Source organism: Cryptomeria japonica, chromosome 11 (genome assembly GCF_030272615.1).
Source record: "Cryptomeria japonica chromosome 11, Sugi_1.0, whole genome shotgun sequence".
Lineage (NCBI taxonomy): Eukaryota > Viridiplantae > Streptophyta > Pinopsida > Cupressales > Cupressaceae > Cryptomeria > Cryptomeria japonica.
The window spans coordinates 147,512,260-147,530,140 of record NC_081415.1 but is presented as its reverse complement, the minus strand read 5'-3'; positions in this window follow the sequence as shown (position 1 = coordinate 147,530,140).

Sequence of the window (17,881 nt, the reverse complement as noted above, 5' to 3'; positions counted from 1 at the left end):
TGAGCACATAGAATCTGCTATAACATTTTAGATGTAAAGTTGCAGATATTTGTAATAATTTCATTGTAATATTTTGAGTTATTGAGAAACCTTTAATAGGGTAAAAGACTCTAACAATGTCTATAAATTGAAAAGCCTCTAACCAGGTGCAACATTTAGATTAAGTGTTATGAAATCCTTTAGCAAGGTAGATCTAACAGATCTTGATACTCCTAATAGGGTAAGCTATCAGAAATAGCTAATCATGTAGCTCTAACCGAGCATCTTTATTATTGCAGTAGTGAAGTTGTGGGTGCCATCCCCACTGTAGTTTTTCTCTCTAACCAAGAGTTTCTATGTAACCAAAATATATGTGTTATGGAGTGACTCATGTATGATTGATATTCATTTGTTTTATCTTAATGTTATGTTATATCAGTTTTCAGTTTATGCATAATAGTAAAGTTATTGATTAGAAAAAGATTTGAGGTACTGATTCACCCCTCCCCTCTTAGTACATTAGCTTTCCATATTGGGCCTAACAATTGGTATCAGAGCTTGAATCTTGGAAAAGGGTTTAACTGCCTAAAGGGAAAGATCTTATCAATGGAAGGCTATAAACAATCTCAAAGGATTGTGTATCTGCAAGAAGAGTTGGATCATGCTAATCAAGTGATTGCAGACATGCAAAGACAAATGCAAAAATCATTGAAAGTTAGAAGAAGATTATCTGATGATTTTGCAGGACTCTCAGGAGTTAGTGGAACAAATTGAGACATCATTTGAGAATAGTATATCTAAAGAAACTGAAGAAATGATTGGAGTATTGAAAGAAAACAACAAAGAATTGATTGATCAACTAAAAGCAATGAAAAGAGAACATGAACATTTTAGCACATAGATGACTGAAAATCTTGATGCATTGAGGATAGTTGAGGATAAAGTAAGAGATCTAGAAAGAGAGAAACAAGAGCTTGAAGCATTAGTATCTGAAAAGAATGATGAAATCACAAGGTTGATTGGGATTCAACAAAATATGTTAGATCAACTAGGTTATGCACATCATGAAGAAAATTGGAAAGATGATGAGAATCAAGCATTGAAACTTGAAGTATCAAGGTTGACCAATGAACTTGAAACAGAGAAGAAATCCAAGGAAACACTAAAGAAGATTTATGAAGCATCAAAGATGTTGGTTGAGCAACTGAATATAAGACGACCCAACAAGGATGTAGGACTTGGTTATAAAGAAAAAGACTCTACCAAGAAAGAAATTCATACTACTGAGAGAGGAGAATCATCAAAGCAAGCTGGAAACAAGAAGAACATCAAAAGAAAGAAGCCTATTTGCAACTACTATGGAAATCAAGGTCATACTGCCAACATGTGGCAAATCAGAAAAGGTAAGCAACCGAATGTCACTAAGTCTAATGGTTATTGTTATAATTACAATAAATATGGTCACGCATTTAACCAATGTAGGACAAAGTCTGTTAACAATTATCAGAAGGCAAAATTCAAAGGGTTTTGTAAAAACTGCAATAGATATGGACATAGTACCGAGAAGTGTTGGTTTAAGCAAAAGAACTATATGTGGTCTGCACACCGAGCAAATACTAGAGGTTATTGAACTCACACAGATCCTTACCGATAGTATTTTGCAGTACCATGGGATTACAATACAAGGATATTGTGTGAATGTTGTGGAAGATATGGACATATAAGTTCCATATGCTTTATAAGGTTTGGAATGAACAACCAAAGATCATGGAGAAATCCTAGTATGGCATGTTTTCATTGTCACAAAGTTGGACACTTGGCTGGAGATTGTAGAGATCAACCTAGAGAAGACACTGAGGAAATAAAAGAAAAATTAAAGATGATTTGGAAAAAGAAAGAAATTGTGTCAAATGAAGAAAGCACCTTACCTACCGAGTTAGGTGCACCTCTTCCAAATTAATCAATAAAGGTATGAAGGGACTGCATTCTCTCAAAGGTTAAATCTTAACAGTTCCTATTTTAGTATGTACTTAATTCAAAATCTGCATAGCTAAGATGTATTAGTAAGTTTGAAATTCTATCAAAGTCTTTTGGAGCACTATACAGGAAAATTGTCAAGTCAGTGAATATAGGAAGCCTGTCAAGTCAGTAAATGAAGGAAGTCTGGCTACTCAGTTAAAGCACAAAAAGGAAAGAAAGTTTAGTGGAATCAAGTGCATTTAATGTTTTTGACCTAACCTGCATGGAGCCTGATAAGGTATATTGTGTACTTAAAGAATTTACGTGGTCATTTTTCACTTACCAAGTTTTCAAGAGAGTAGAGAAAGCAATTCAAAGGAGATAAAACCTCCTACAAAGAGAAATTCAATCTCAACGCATTGTTAAGCTGGTTTACCGATCATATCGAATTGTTATTATTTGCTAAGTGTGAAGCATCTGTCGTTTGAAAATCTTCAAACCCTAAGGATGTTTTGTTAGCTTTTATCTAAAATCTTCAAATGGCACTAAAGATCCAAGATCCCGTTGTTGTTAAGAATGTAGAAAAGCCCTCACTGAAATACTCTTTGACTCCCAAAATTGCATTTGAACTGGATGACAAAACCACATTTTCACTCATCCTAGATCAAGTTTTGTTAGTCAAAGATGTGAGATTCTTCACCAAATGTCGTGTTGAAGAACTAGGTCATGTTGAAATCAAAGACACATATGATGAATTGTGCACAGATGGTAAAATGGATAGCAAGTATTAGCATATTAAGATCAAGGGATTGACTAAAGCCCTAACCTATCCCCATGTGTTCAAACCCTAGTGGGTTAAGTTTGTTCTGAGCAGAGTTCAAGATGATTTCATGTGGTTAGAAGAGAAACCATTTAAGATCACCAAGGAAATCATTCATCTGATCATCAATTACCCTATCTATGATCATGCCCAAGCACAGAAGATGATATCACAGAAGGAATTGATCAGTTTAATTAGAGTGGAATCAGATTGCAGAGGACTGAAATTGAACAATGTCACTGATGTAGAACTTAAGTTTGCCATTAGAGTAATTGGTTACTGTTTCTTCCAATCAACAAGGGAAAATAGTGTACCCTGTGCAGCAGTTGACTTAGCCTACAAAATTGTGAAAAAAGGAATGAAAATAGATCTTTGTGAAGTATTGCTGAAAAACTTGTTTGAGAATCTGAACACAATCAGGAAGCCGAAGAAGAACAACTCGACGAATACACTAAAGTTTGGATCACTACTTGTATGCATGTTTTTCTATTTTGAAAAATTCTTTCCATCAGTCGGTAAAGTAGTTTGGGAGCTACACTGACCAATCACCCATCAGATCAATGACTTCATCAAATGTCTAGGTGATAATTTTAATGATATTATGGATGATTACTTTAGTAAGTTTCAGGAAAGGATGCATAACAGGTACCAAATTCCACCCAGGCTAGTGGAGAAATACAAAGATGACATCTGTTTTAAAGTAGACAGTGATTACTATTATGTGAATGTTGTGGAACCAAGAACTCAATCTTTGCCACCTATGGGTTACGAGATTGAATTTGACATCACACAACAACAAATTGATGCATTTCTTACACTACCAAGGCATGCTACCAAGCTGAGGTATGGAACCTATGAAGAAGTGAAGGAAAAATTAAAGATGAGCATTGTAGTACCTAAATCTACAAGGAAGGTGACAAAGATGATAAAGGCATTAACAAAGAAATTTGGAGAGATTCTTTCTCCACACCTGACAAAGGAACTATAGTAGTTACTGTAGAGGAATGTGAAGCCCAAGAGACAGCTATAACACTGAGCATTGAATTGCCTAAGGGAAAAGTGTTGAAAAGAAAGAAGGATGATACATCAGAGGTATCACCGACCCCTCCTGCTAAGCGACCTAACACAAGAGCATCAGTAGCTTCACTGAGTAAGAAAACAAAGAGTGTTGCCACACCCAAGGTAAAAAAAACTTACAAGAAATCTACTTGGAGACTCATTTTGGCAAAAGAGTCTAGTGATACTAAATCTGAAGACAAGAGGAAATTTCAGATTGTTAAGAGCAAGAAGGAAAATATACATAGTTTTGAAAACTTTTGTGCTAATCTGAAGGAATATGGTGGATTTGGATCCTTTAGATTTGTTAAATATGAATGTAGAAATGATGCAGAAAAGAGATAGATAGAAGAAGCTTGTCATCTACATACTTCTAAAATTCTAACTGGTCTCATTGGAAGTATCTAATTCTCTTCCAAAAGAATTGTATGAGCATATTGACAATAGGTGGAAATATGCAATTGACACGGAATTACAGATGAGAGAAAGAAGTTTGGTACATCTCTTTCTAGACATGTTGGTAGATGAAATCAAAGAACATCTGACAAACTACCACAAACATTTCCAAATCAAGCAAAGAGCTTTAAAATTGATGAATGGACTCTACTTAGATGTAGAGAATGCAACCAAGGAAAAGTGGCAGGAAATCTTTAGAATGAAGGATGTCAGTGAACAAGTGGAAATTAAAATATTAGATGTCACCAAGAAAGATCTTGATGTCACCGAGCAAGACCCTATAGACACCATTCAAATAGATGAAGATATCATGGATACAGAGGCATCGAAATAGGAAATGATAGAAGGAAATGCATATACAAAACTTGTATCCAGTGAATCCATTTTGGAACAAGTTTAGCCTTATCCACCGGTTAATCAACCTGCTTCAACAGAGGCCCCTCAAGATACTGAACAAGGTGCAGAGGTTCACAAGTCTATAGAAGGAGAAGGTACTTCTCAAGCCACCGAGGAACATCCCTCACAAGCACCTTCCAACACTGAGAATGTTGCAACTAAGACAAAAAGTACCGAGACACCGAAGGACTCTACAGAGGCTAAAGAAACTAACCAAACTGTTGCCTCTATTGAGAAACCTGTCGAAAGTCAACAAGCCTCACAAGCCATTGTTCTAGTTCAATTGGTGAAAGGTAAAGAAAAGAAATTGAAAAAGCATAGTTTCAAAGTTGATCTGTCAAAATCAATAGTGTTGCCGAATGTTGACATATCAAAATTAAAAGGGCAAACACTTATTGATTTCGGTGAACTATGCAAAGCAAAGGCCGAACAGGAAAAACAAATGGCCATTCAAAAGAAAAATAAAGTACTTCAGAAGGTAAAGACACTATTATCAGATATGTTACCTAAAGCTATGGTGTCAACCGATGTAGCCATCCATATTCAACTGGAACTTCTCAATTAGATAGAGACATTTGGAGTAGATGCATCTAAATATTTGAGCAAGCTAAAAGGCAAAGAGGTCACTGCAAAAATGATAGAAGAGGTACAGAAAGCTATTGCTATTGGCAAAGTCAAACTTGTCAAATTTATTGCTGAGTTGACCCCTCAACTCAAGCACATTCTTTATTTTTTTTCTGTACATTCTCTTTATTCATTAATGATATCAGAAATAAAACAAAAGCAATTAAGAAAGAGATCACTGATCTCTCACATAAGTTGATCATAGAGCCCAATTCAGTTTAGAATTTTTATGCAAGGTTACAACAGCTCATGGCTCAACAATTGGACCTCATAAATGAAGAACACAAGATTAGGATGGACATAATGACACTTCAAACATTATTCCTTCCTCATATTTCATCCGTCCAAGAATAGCTCAACCGAGCCACTCACCTATCTACTACACAAGAGGGCAGCACATTAGATGGCTTAATTTCTTTATTAGCTGATATTCAAACACATCATTCTTTAATGGATAGTGTAAAGAATGCACTCTCTGTCGCTCTCACTGAAGCACGTACAAAGTACAAATCCATTTTTGACCAGTTGCCACCACCAAATGGTAACTAAATTTTGATATTTGTCAAAAGGGGGGAGTGATATAGTATTCAAAGTATACAGGGGAATGTAGTATACAAGGGGAGTATACCAAGCATAATAGAGTATCTTATACACAGTTAATTTTGACAGTGATCACTGAGCAATAAACCAAGCAGTGAACAGAACAACAATGATTATATAATATTGATCACCGAGCATGCAAAATCAAAATGTTGTATAGTATATTGATAAGGGGAGTAAATCTGAATATTTTCATTGACTATTGTATATACTATCAGTTTAGTCAAATTTTGCAAGTATATAGATTTTTTGAGTTATAACTTTGAAAGTAGTTTCTGTCAAACATCTCAACTAATGTCAAAAGGGGAGATTGTTACTAATCACTAAGGTCGCCATTAGTCTTATGTTTAAAGTTATTCCATATATTCTAGTTGGTTAACTGTACCAAAATATTCAGTCGGTATGAACAGTGCAGTCGGTAATAGAAGGAACTAGTCAAAAAGCCTAGTATACACCGAGTTGTCTACCAAGTATCATTCTATGTCTATCAAGCAGCAAAGATAATACATCGAGTTGATATACACTGAGTGAAATGTGTTACCAGATTCATTGAACCTAGACATACATATGGAAACGTGTTACAAGATTAAGGAACATAGAACCATTATCGCATTGGAAATTGCACTTCAAGATTGTGTATGATTACGAGGTCATTTAACCAATGAAATATTTTGCATGGTTATTCATTTGAGAACTCATGTTTGTAAGATTGAAGCAATGAATGGATCACCGTCATAAGAGATCTATTTATATAACATGGATTGAGATCAAACATATACATGCAGAAAGGAAGATATGTGTGCATGAGTGTATGAAGCAAGACATGAGAAAGCACTAAGTGTTATGACTGTTATAGAGATATAGAGGTCACCAAGAAGGTTTTCAGAGAATAGTCAAAGAACAGAGTAAACATAAGGGTTTACCGAGTTACTATATGGGTTACCGAGGCATGCTGTAAAGCAAGGTAATCTTATTTGAGCATATAGAATCTACTATAACATTTCAGATGTAAAGTTGCTGATATTTGTAATAATTTCATTGTAATATTTTGAGTTATTGAGAAACCTTTAACAGGGTAAAAGACTCTAACAAAGTCTATAAATTGTAAAGTCTCTAACTAGGTGCATCATTTAGATTAAGTGTTTTGAAATCCTTTAGCAAGGTAGATCTAACAGATCTTGATACTCCTAACAAGGTAAGCTATCAGAAATAGCTAAACATGTAGCTCTAACCGAGCATCTTTATTATTGCAGTAGTGAAGTTGTGGGTGCCATCCCCACCACAGTTTTTCTCTCTAACCAAGAGTTTCTGTGTAACCAAAATATATGTGTTATGGAGTGAATCATGTATGATTGTTATTCATTTGTTTTAGCTTTATGTTATGTTACAATAGTTTTCAGTTTATGCATAACAGTAAAGTTATTGTTTAGAAAAAGATTTGAGGTACTGATTCACCCCTCCCCTCTCAGTATATTAGCTTTCCATATTGGGCCTAACATTCCACATACAAATCTCTTTCTTATGTGTTGTGGTTATTGTTTCTCTTTCTGTTTCATGCATTAAGTTTCACCGATATTGATATTAACTGTTAATCTATTTACCGACATTAAGTTAGGTTTACCGGTATTAAGAATTAAGATTGATTAAGTTATATTTGGGATGAAATTAATAGACAACTGATTCACCCCCCCCCCCCCCCCCCGCTCCCCCCGTCTTAGTTGCCTCCAGGTCCTAACAAATGGAATTTTCCTCATTATTTCATGTGTTGTCAGGAATTGATGTATCATTAAGTTTAAGACCAAAAATATCTTCATATTGGTCATTATTAGGGGAAGAGTCACCTTTCTTTTGTGTCAATTTGTTTATATCAAAATCTTGGGGGAGTGTAGCACCAGATTTTGCTAACATTAGGAAATATTTTTATTTTTCTCCCTCCAATATTTTCTCCATAAATTTATCAAATTGAGGATCCTTTTTTATGTCTCTGGCATGTTGCTCTATTATTTCCTCTTCAACCTATATTTCATTTTTGGGTTCCATGTCTCTATGGTCTTTAGTTATTCTAGATGTTTTAATTTCCACTTCTGCAATCTTTCGTCTCTGTGCTCTAGTTAATACGGGCATACACACATGTTGGATATCGTGCAAGGATTCGATTGTCTAAAATTTATTTTGATAAGTGATCAAATGTTAGTGTAGATATGATAAAATGATAGGATATGAATGGATAATTTAAGTGTTTAAAATTTTGCAAGCTTTTCGATCTTCAGTTTTTGAGTGCAATGGTGGTGATTTTGATAAAACCAAGTCCAGTAAAAATGATATATCCTAGGATGTGGGACAAGATTATCCTGATCAAATGTTTCAGTTTCATGATAGAGGATGATAGATCCTGATGAGAAACTATGTTTGAGTGATCAGTTTATCAAAGGGGTTGATGATGCACTTTGAGATGTTTAGACCTTGAACTTGTTGAGGGAGAATACTTGAAAATCTTGAGGTGTTTATCTATAGAATCCAATTTGACAAATGATGACTTGACCAAGTAAACCAATAAGATGACCCAAACATAAAATGACAGATATTCAAGTGTTTATGATCACTACAAATTGACCAAGTAAATATGACAGATCTGAAAAAGATGTGCAAGAAGACAACTCTGGACTAATAGAGACAGACATTCATATGACATTTTAAGCAGCTTCAGATGACAATACGTACAGGCCCATATGACAAAGCACAAACTCGTACAACAATTCCCACTGAGCAAAATGATAAACCAGAGGCCTCATATGACAAAACTTATTGAGCCACATGACAAACAAGAAGGCTTGTATGACAAAACACAAGCTTGTACTACTCAAGACAAAATAAAGGTAAAAAAATTTATTTGGACAGATTTTTTATCAATGAAGTATGATGTTTTTCTTATGTTTTCCAGTTTTAGATGTTTGATTTTCTCATTTCAGGGACAAAGACACAACAAACACGCAATATGATAAATGATTTCAAGCACAACATGCTAAGTCTTAAGGAAGTTGGTTGAGAGAGAAAACCTTTGCTTGCAGACTTAGGTACACACCCAATAGCTAATCAAAATATGACCGATGAGTTTCATGCAATGGATTCTCAATGCTATATTATCCAACTCCAAACACTAATGGGGGCACGATATGGCAAGTATCTTGGGAGAGTTGCTATCTCTCTTGCACAAAGATTATCCCCCTTTCAGAGGTGAATCAGGTAGCTTCTATCTTAGGGTTCTTATTAAGGATTTCCATTTTAAATTACCCCTTGCAGTCATGCAAGTGCTGTTGAGGCCTATAGCCCAACAAGCTACTGAAACAAGAAATAGTCACACAAGCGTGGTTGAGATTGAGAGGCCTTACTGAATGCATGATATGAGAGATCTCAAAAGAGAAAACTCAAATAATCCCATCCTCTATAACTTTAATCCTGAGAGGCCTATTTTTTAGAGTGAGTCAGAACATTTGGGTCTAGCTATACTCACTTGGGTCATTCTCACAGGGTGATTATTTTTTCCCACTGTGATAGGCCCGGTAAAAGGTAATCAAATATCAAACATAGAAGCACTTCAAGGGTCAGGATTTATGATTCTCCAAGCGAACAAGATCATACTATCCTACCTTATAGACAACTTCTCAAGCATAGAAAACAAGATGTTCATTTATCATTAGCAAAATAAGTGTGCCTAAAAAAACTTAAAGAAGACACAAAGTTTGGTTGAGTCCTTCTAGGCAACCTGCAAAATGAATATGTTAGTAGTCACTTTGTTTTGATGGAATGAACTTTGACAAGCATAATCTTCGACTATCATCCTACAAAAACCAGTTAGGCTATTGAAAATCTCACAAATAGAACAGGGTTAGCATTAGTTATAACCAAATTGAAGCATGAAAACCCTAAAATGCAATCTGTTTTGAAAACATAGAATCAGAATATCGTACGATAATTATCACTTGCTCGTATGACAATTCTCACCTACTCGTATGACAATTCTCACCTGCTCTTATGACAACACAAAGGGTTTCGTACGACACAAAAAGCTAACTCATATGCAATTCTGAATTAGACCCGGCCAAAAAATTGCTAGATTGAAAATTTGATGATGTTAAGAGGTCAAAATGACATTTTTTGGCCCCACAGTGGGCGCCAAAATGTCGTGTTCATGTGAAGTATGGTACTTGTAGCTGTAACATAAACACTCAATTGATCATTACAAGTATGGTTAGAAAATTAAATGCAAATGAAAGATAAAACCATGACAAAGTGACCTATCACCTTCTAAGAGATGTGAGTATGGATTTGCTCTCAGATCTAAATATGCAGTCCCAGTGATGACTACACCTAGATGGAGTATTTGAAATGATGAGGATGACATGAAAACTAGATGAGATTGATTATGCTAGATTGATCCAAGAGTCCAATTAAGAAAATGATATTCATGAGTAAGCTATTATGATGATATAATCAATCTAGAAAATGATTGATTAAGCTACATGATTCAACAATTATATTAGAAAATGATTAAATGAAACTAGATCTAAGATGCAATTTCCTATAATAAAAATGCTCAAATGATAATGGATATGCCTATAATAAAAATGCATAAAATGATATGAGATGGGATCGATCCTTTGTTCTCCAAAATGAGGGATATTTATAGGATTTCCGAGGACAGGGGTGAGGTGGCAGGAATCAATGGTCCATATTAAGTCTGAAGATATCAAGGGTGAAATTGGAGGAGGTTGGAGAAGACGTTGGAGGAAGAGACACTTGTCATCTTTGTGGTGACAAGTGTCAAGGAGCCTTTCTCATGAGAGGGCAAGTGTCCAAGAGAGGAGACATGTGGCCTAAGTACCATGTGTCTCAAGGGGAGAATATCCAACCCATAGGAGGTTAGGATAAGGAGGTTAGGATGTGCAAGATAGGATAGGGTTAGTTAAACCAAAGGTTAGGTGTAATGGTTGAGGTTAGGGGATGGCTAGGTTAGGTGGTTAGAAGTTAGGAGGCATGTGGGTAATTTGAATTTAAAAATTCAAATAATAGGAAAAGGTTAATTAATTTTTAAGAACTCATAAACTGATTTGTTTTAGCTAATTAAGGGATTAGAACAAATGAATTGAAGGGGGGAGGATTAATTAATTTGATTTTATTAATCAAAGGGAACTATTGAGATGAACCTATTAAATAAATCCTTAGATTTATTAATAAGTAGGTGAATGTGAGAATTTAATCAAATTACTAATGAATGCAATCAAATTGGAAAGGGGAATTAATTAAATAATTGCTTATTCAATTAATTATCTTCAGACCATTTTTAGGTGTATACAGTTATAAATAAGTTTAAATATTCATCAAACTGGTTAGACACTAATTCACCCCCCCCCTCTCAATATCTTTGGGACTTCTATTGAATCTAACATAAGCTCCCCTTAGCCATATTAAAAAGGCTTAAGTCACAAGTGCAGGGTTCTCTTCACTGGGTGAAGGAATAATTTCTACTCCACATGAGTCATCACTTTTCTTCTTCCACATCTGATTCATTTCCTCTCTTGTTTCTTCAACATTAACTTTCTACTTTCCTTTCTAATCTTTAGAAGAGTTGACCAGTTTGTTGTTTCTATATCTACAAAATTTTGCTAAGTGCCCCGGTTTGTTATAGTGATAGCAGGCCATACCCAATGATCTTCAAGGTCTTGCATTTCCTCTTCCTGTTCTTCTTCTGTAGTTCATAGCCACATGAACAATGCTATTACAGATGGTGCATTTAACATTTGTTACCTTTTCCATCTCAAATGGACTAAACCAGTTGTCGTAGGGTCTTATGCCAACTCAGGTTTACTCGGTTGTTAAAGTTCCTCATCCAATCACCATTTAGTCTTGGATGCATGTGTGGCACATGATTGTTTGCTCCATATCTTCACTCAACATATCTATGTCCATACATTCCACATGTGAAGTAATGACCTTCAAATTTCTTGGACACATACCTCACATTAGTATTGTAACTTGCATTTATGTTAGGTTTGTCTCTACAAACATTTGCAGTGTGACCAAGTTTATGGCTGTTGGCATTTTTGATGATGATGTGGTGCTTGTCATTGATGGACACACACTTTCTTTGAAGATCACTTTTTTCATGTATGAGTTATGCTCAACTGGTATTTGTCCCAACCAGTATTATGTATTGTAGTCTTTAGACTATCGGTGTTTTGTAGAGAGTGTTTTACCAATCTCAAGCAGTAGTGAGACCCAAAGCGGTATGAAGACCCAAAGTAGTATGGAGACCTCAAGTAGTTCAAGGATCCAAAGAGGTACAAAGGAACAAAGAAATTGTTATCATTTTTACTAGTCTTCATTTTTTTCAAACCGGTAATTGGTAAATGTATGAACCGGTATTACTTTGTAATGAGTTACCAACTAGTATTTTTGTAATGAGTTATCTTCCACCGACACTTTGGCGGTGATTCTGTGTCATGTTACCAAATGTGTCTAGAAGCATTGAACCTAGGAACTTGCAATGTAATCCTATTCGACTAACATCAAACTAGATTCCTTTTTATAAGGACATCATGTTAGGGTTCTAGGAGATGTGTAGGGTTTAAGGTGATTGATAAGGTTTTCTATATGTGCGATCATTGGAGAGAAGATTAGGTCTCTAAGAAGAAATAGAATGTGGAGATATTGAAGACTGAAGTAATGCTAAATGTGTAGTAACAATGAGCTATCAAGGATCTAACCAAGCATACTATGCTATTTGCTAGATCACTCACTTGTTGATTACTCACATCTTTGACAAGTCTGAAACCCTTAACCGGGTAGGCCCAGAAAAGCCTTTGTAAATCCTCTAACAAGGTGGTTCACAACAATGGATCTGAAATCCTCTAACAAGGTAGTCTTTAACCAGACTTATCTCTTAACAGAGATCTAGATTCCTAACACATTCTATTATGGTGAAGAACATTGTATGACCTTAACTGGTCTAACCTTAACCAGTCTGGTTTTTATTCTGCAGATAGTTACTTGTGAGTTTCAGCTCATCGTGGTTTTTCCCATTTGGGTTTCCACGTCAAACCTCGTGTGTTATGGTGATTGTGCTCCTATGGGTGAATGCCTTATTTTCTATTTGGTTTGCATTTGCATTAACTGGTTTGTTAGTAAAATTTTTACACCGGTTTATTGCTAAACTGTTTGAGTGTTTAAGTTCAATATTTTTTGGTATACTAATTCAACCCCCCTCTTAGTATTCATCAATTAGTATCAAAGCCAACCTTTCTATAAGTATAACCACTTGGAAGGAGATATGGGGGAATACACTATAAGAGAACTTGCTCAGCGTCTGACTCAGACAGAGAGAGCCTTTCATGAACTCAAAGTCAAATATAAAGCCTCTTTGGCAAAAAGAAGAGAGCATGCTGAAAAACTGGTGGAGCTTACTAAAAATAGTTCTTTTGATGAAGTAAACATGGATGCCCTAGTTGAAGAAGTTGAAAAACTAAATGAATCCAATGCTAACTTCAAAACGGGACTAGAAGGACTGACTATTATAATGTGTCAAGAGCTTGAGAATCGGAGGAAAACTGAAGAGCTGGTAAAAGACAAAGATCATGAGATCTCCATGCTAAAGCAAGAAATTAGTGCCCTTACCGCTCAACTCCATGAGAGTAAAATAGAAAAAGAAGACATGCAAGGTGAATTAAACATGGCTATCTCTGAGAATGCAACCTTCAAGGAATCCAATGCTGCTATTTCCAAGGAACTCACTAAGTTAAAGGAAATACTTGCCAAATTTAATCAGAGTGTTGTTAAGCTAGAGAAAAAGCTGGAATCAACCAAACCAGTAAGGAATACTAATGGACTTGGTTTCTCTAGCTATGAGGAAGGTGAGACCTCTAGAGCAAAAGATGTAACATCAAAGAAGTAATTGGCATCAAAGGAAAAAGGTAAGCAAAAGTTCAAACCTGTTTGTTTTAATTGCCTCAAAGAAGGACATACTACTAATGTGTGTAGAAGCAAGGCCTACAACAATTTTCCTTATTTCATAAACAATTTACCTAGATTCAATGGTAACTGTTATGCATGCAATAAGTTTGGGCATAGAGCATTTGAATGCAAGTCTGTTATACATAATACTAGAAGATATCCCCAAAGGAGTCAAGGAGTTTTCATTGAATCCTCTATGAATCAGAATACCAACTGGTACAACACCTATGACCATCGGTCAGGTGGTTACCAAGTGGCAACTGGATGGAGAACAACCTATTTGATCTATCATGGTAGTGGTCACACTGCTACAATATGCAGAAGGAAGAATGGAAACATGAATAATGGACCATGGAGAGCACCTAGAATGGTATGCTATCATTGCAACAAACCGGGCCACACAACTAGATTCTGTAGAATGAGAAAGAACATATCGAATGATATACCGGTCACACCAGAAGGAAAGATTGATATTGAAACTGTTCAAGCAGATATGAAGAAAACCTAGAAGAAGAAACTAGAAGAAGTGTCACAAGGTGAACCATTTTCTGCACCTAGTGTGGAAATCTCTAAACCAGCAAACTAAGCTTCAGAAAATCTTAGAGGGAGCAAAGCGGTGAAATGTTTTGAACCCTTGGTTTATATTGGTAAAAGACCTTAACCGGTATGTGTTACCTGTCAATCGACAAAAAAGTGGAAACAATAATAGGCAACATTAGGGTTAATAACCTAATAGTAAAGCATTTATTATGGTAGGTGAAGAATTTGTTTAAAAGGGATTTTCAAGTGCAGAGCGATAGAAGGCGATTTGACTTGCAATTTAGAGAGATTTCAAATCTTTGCAGTGGAATCTGAAGATAGTGACAATCAATCAAGTGAAGGACACAAAGAGGTAATCCAGCAACTAAAGTGGTGTGGAGTGAAGCTAAATTTGCAAGCCCTAAATCCTGAGCCCGCGAAGGTATTTTATGAGTATTCTCTATTTACCATGGCTTCTGCTTCGCACTCCAGTTCAAATGCACCCACTGATTCAGTAGATTTCATAAGAAGGAAGGCAAAATACAATGCCTTATCCTAGATACCCATTGGTGTTATAGTAAAGGAAGGTATTTCAGATTATATTGATTGCAAAATTGAAGACATAGGATCCCTAGTGATCCATTATTAGTTAGGTTTATTTTGCAAAGATGACAAGAAGATCAAGCCTGAATATAGCATCTTGGAAAGGAAGAAACTTCACAATGCGGTCTACTTTCTTGAAGAATTCATAGAAGATCACATTTGCATCATCCTAAGAAGAGTGCATGGTGACAAAATGTATCTTGAGCGAACGCATGACATCACACTGGAAGTGATTCATGCCGTCACGGATTTTTGTAATGTTGGAGAGGTACCAACCCTAAGAAAATTCATCACGATGGAAATGACCAAGCTCACTGGTTCTATGAGTGACCAATGGGGAATGAACGTCAACTCCATCAAGGATGATCTGGTCAAATATGCTTGCATGGTGATCAGATACTAAACATTCTATGTTGACAAAATTAACTCTGTCTCTATTGTTGTGGTTAATGCTATAGAATGATCATGGAAGATGCATCATTTGATCTATGCACCTGTATGTAGAGGCAACTCCTGGTAAACCTGAAATCTATCAAATAGGACAATGCCTTAAGATTTAAATTTGGGCAACTATTGGTAGGATTGTTTATCTACTTTCAAGGCCATTTTTTGGGAGTTGCTGATATTCAATGGTTTGCTAATCAACTAGCTACCAAACAAATCAAAGAAATTCTTCAAGCAGTAGGAACCAGTTACCCTTAAGTCCTGAACAAATACTTTGATGAGTTTAGATGGAAGATGAGCCAGAGGATGACGATATCTAGCGATATTGTCAAGAAGTATGAAGATGACATCTACGTTACCATCAAAGTAGATGAGTGCATAATGGAGGCAGTTGAGCCAAGAAAGGAAGAAGTGGAGCCCATGGGATATGAGGTGATGTATGACATGCTCCATGGGTATGCCACTACCCTAATCGCCTCACCTCTTGATCCAAAGAAGAAGAGAACCAACACCTACTTGGAAAGGGTAACACTGGTTGAAGAACCCTCTATGAAGAAAGGAAAGGTAGTGCCATTGGTATTGGCACCAGTTACTTCAGCAAGTTCTAAAGTGACCAAGTAGTCATCGGCCAAGGAGAAATCAAAAGTTGCACCTGCCAAGGTTTTTGAAAGAAATCGGAAAACCAAGAACAATTCACTACATTCTGAGGACACAGAACCTAAAGTGTTGGTATTTTGGTATGGTTTTGTCATTGATGTCAACACCTACTAAAACTGTAGCACTTTGGAGATCTAGCAACACTCACCGGCAAGCAAGTGACTTTTGCACAGTCACTAGTATATGGTACACTGGCAAGAAATTATGATCACCGATACTTGGAATAGTATGGAAAACACCTGGTAATGTCAAAGACATTGTTTGAAAATCTTATCTTGGAGAACTATTTATTTGCATATTCATACTTGCATATTTGCTATTATCGGCAAATAGGTCCAGGGTTACATCGATAGGATTATCTTTTCCAGATCAGCACGACATGCTATGGAGATGATTAATTATTGTTGTAAGTGCATTAAGCCGACATGTTCAATCGATTATTGCATCGGATAATGTATTGTTTGTAAAATGATTTTATTGTAATATCCTTTAGAGCCAACCTACTAAAATTGGTCTTAGGTTATGATATAAATGTAAGATCTTATTTGTAAAGATCGAAGTGTGGAGTGTGGAATGCGAAAAAGAATTAAGTGAAGGTATATGTGAGATTAAGTAGAGCCATACATGTAGACATCATCTAAAGGTTGAAGGAGGGTTTTTATGAAAGCATATCAGAACTACACTGGTACTGAATCCAGCATATGAAGATGCTATTTTATGCAGTACATTTTTATTGGATTTAATCATCCAATTCTAAGTCAGTGAGACTTCCATCTATGTTTGAGCAGTGAGCTATAGGTGCTTGGCCTTTTTGCATGTGCAGACCCCATTTATGTACATTTACTATCTGTAGTAGTATCATCTGATTGTCAGTAAGGTTTCCCACCATGGTTTTTCCCCTTACAAGGTTTTCACATATAAATATTGGTGTTATGTTTTGTGGATGACTTTGTCTTTTTGTTTCATGCATTAATCTTTACCGATATTGCATTTATCTGTTAAACCTGTCCACCGGTATAATAGACTGGTTCATCGATATTAAGTAATAAATTGGCTAAGTTTTTTTGGTTTAATTTATATTGGTCAACTGATTCAGCCCCCCTCTCAGTTCCCCCAGGACCTAAAAATTGGTATCAGAGCCTAGTCCTCTTTTGCAGAAGTTTAACAGCTTGAGGAGATCCAATGGCTACTAACTATTTCAGGAAGGACAGTCCTAAACTTGATGGAACCAACTATGGAATATGGAAGATCAGAATGGAGACACATGTGAATTGCATTGGAAAGGACATTTGGGAAGTTACAAAGAATGGCTATACTGCTCCTACTCCTTGTCAGCCTAATCCACCTACCTTGGGAAAAGATGAGGAAAATGATTGCAAAGGAAGAGAAGCACTCTTGAGCACATTAACAGATCAGAAAATCATGGGACTATCAGATAGATCAACTGCTAAAGCTATTTGGGATCATTTGGAAACAATGAATGAAGGAGATTCCATAGTCAAAATTGCAAAACTTGAAAGCTTCTAGGTCAGGTATGAAAATCTGAAAATGGAAGAAGATGAAAGAATTTATGCTTTTATGGAAAGAGTAAATGAATTTGTTTTGGGTATTAAATGTTGTGGAGGAACCTTTAGTGAAGATGAAATTATTTCAAAAGTTCTAAGAGGATTGCCACTGGCATATAAAATGAAGGTTACTGCTATAAATGAGTTAAGAACAATGCCTAATACATCAGTAACTAGGGATACATTGATTGGAAAA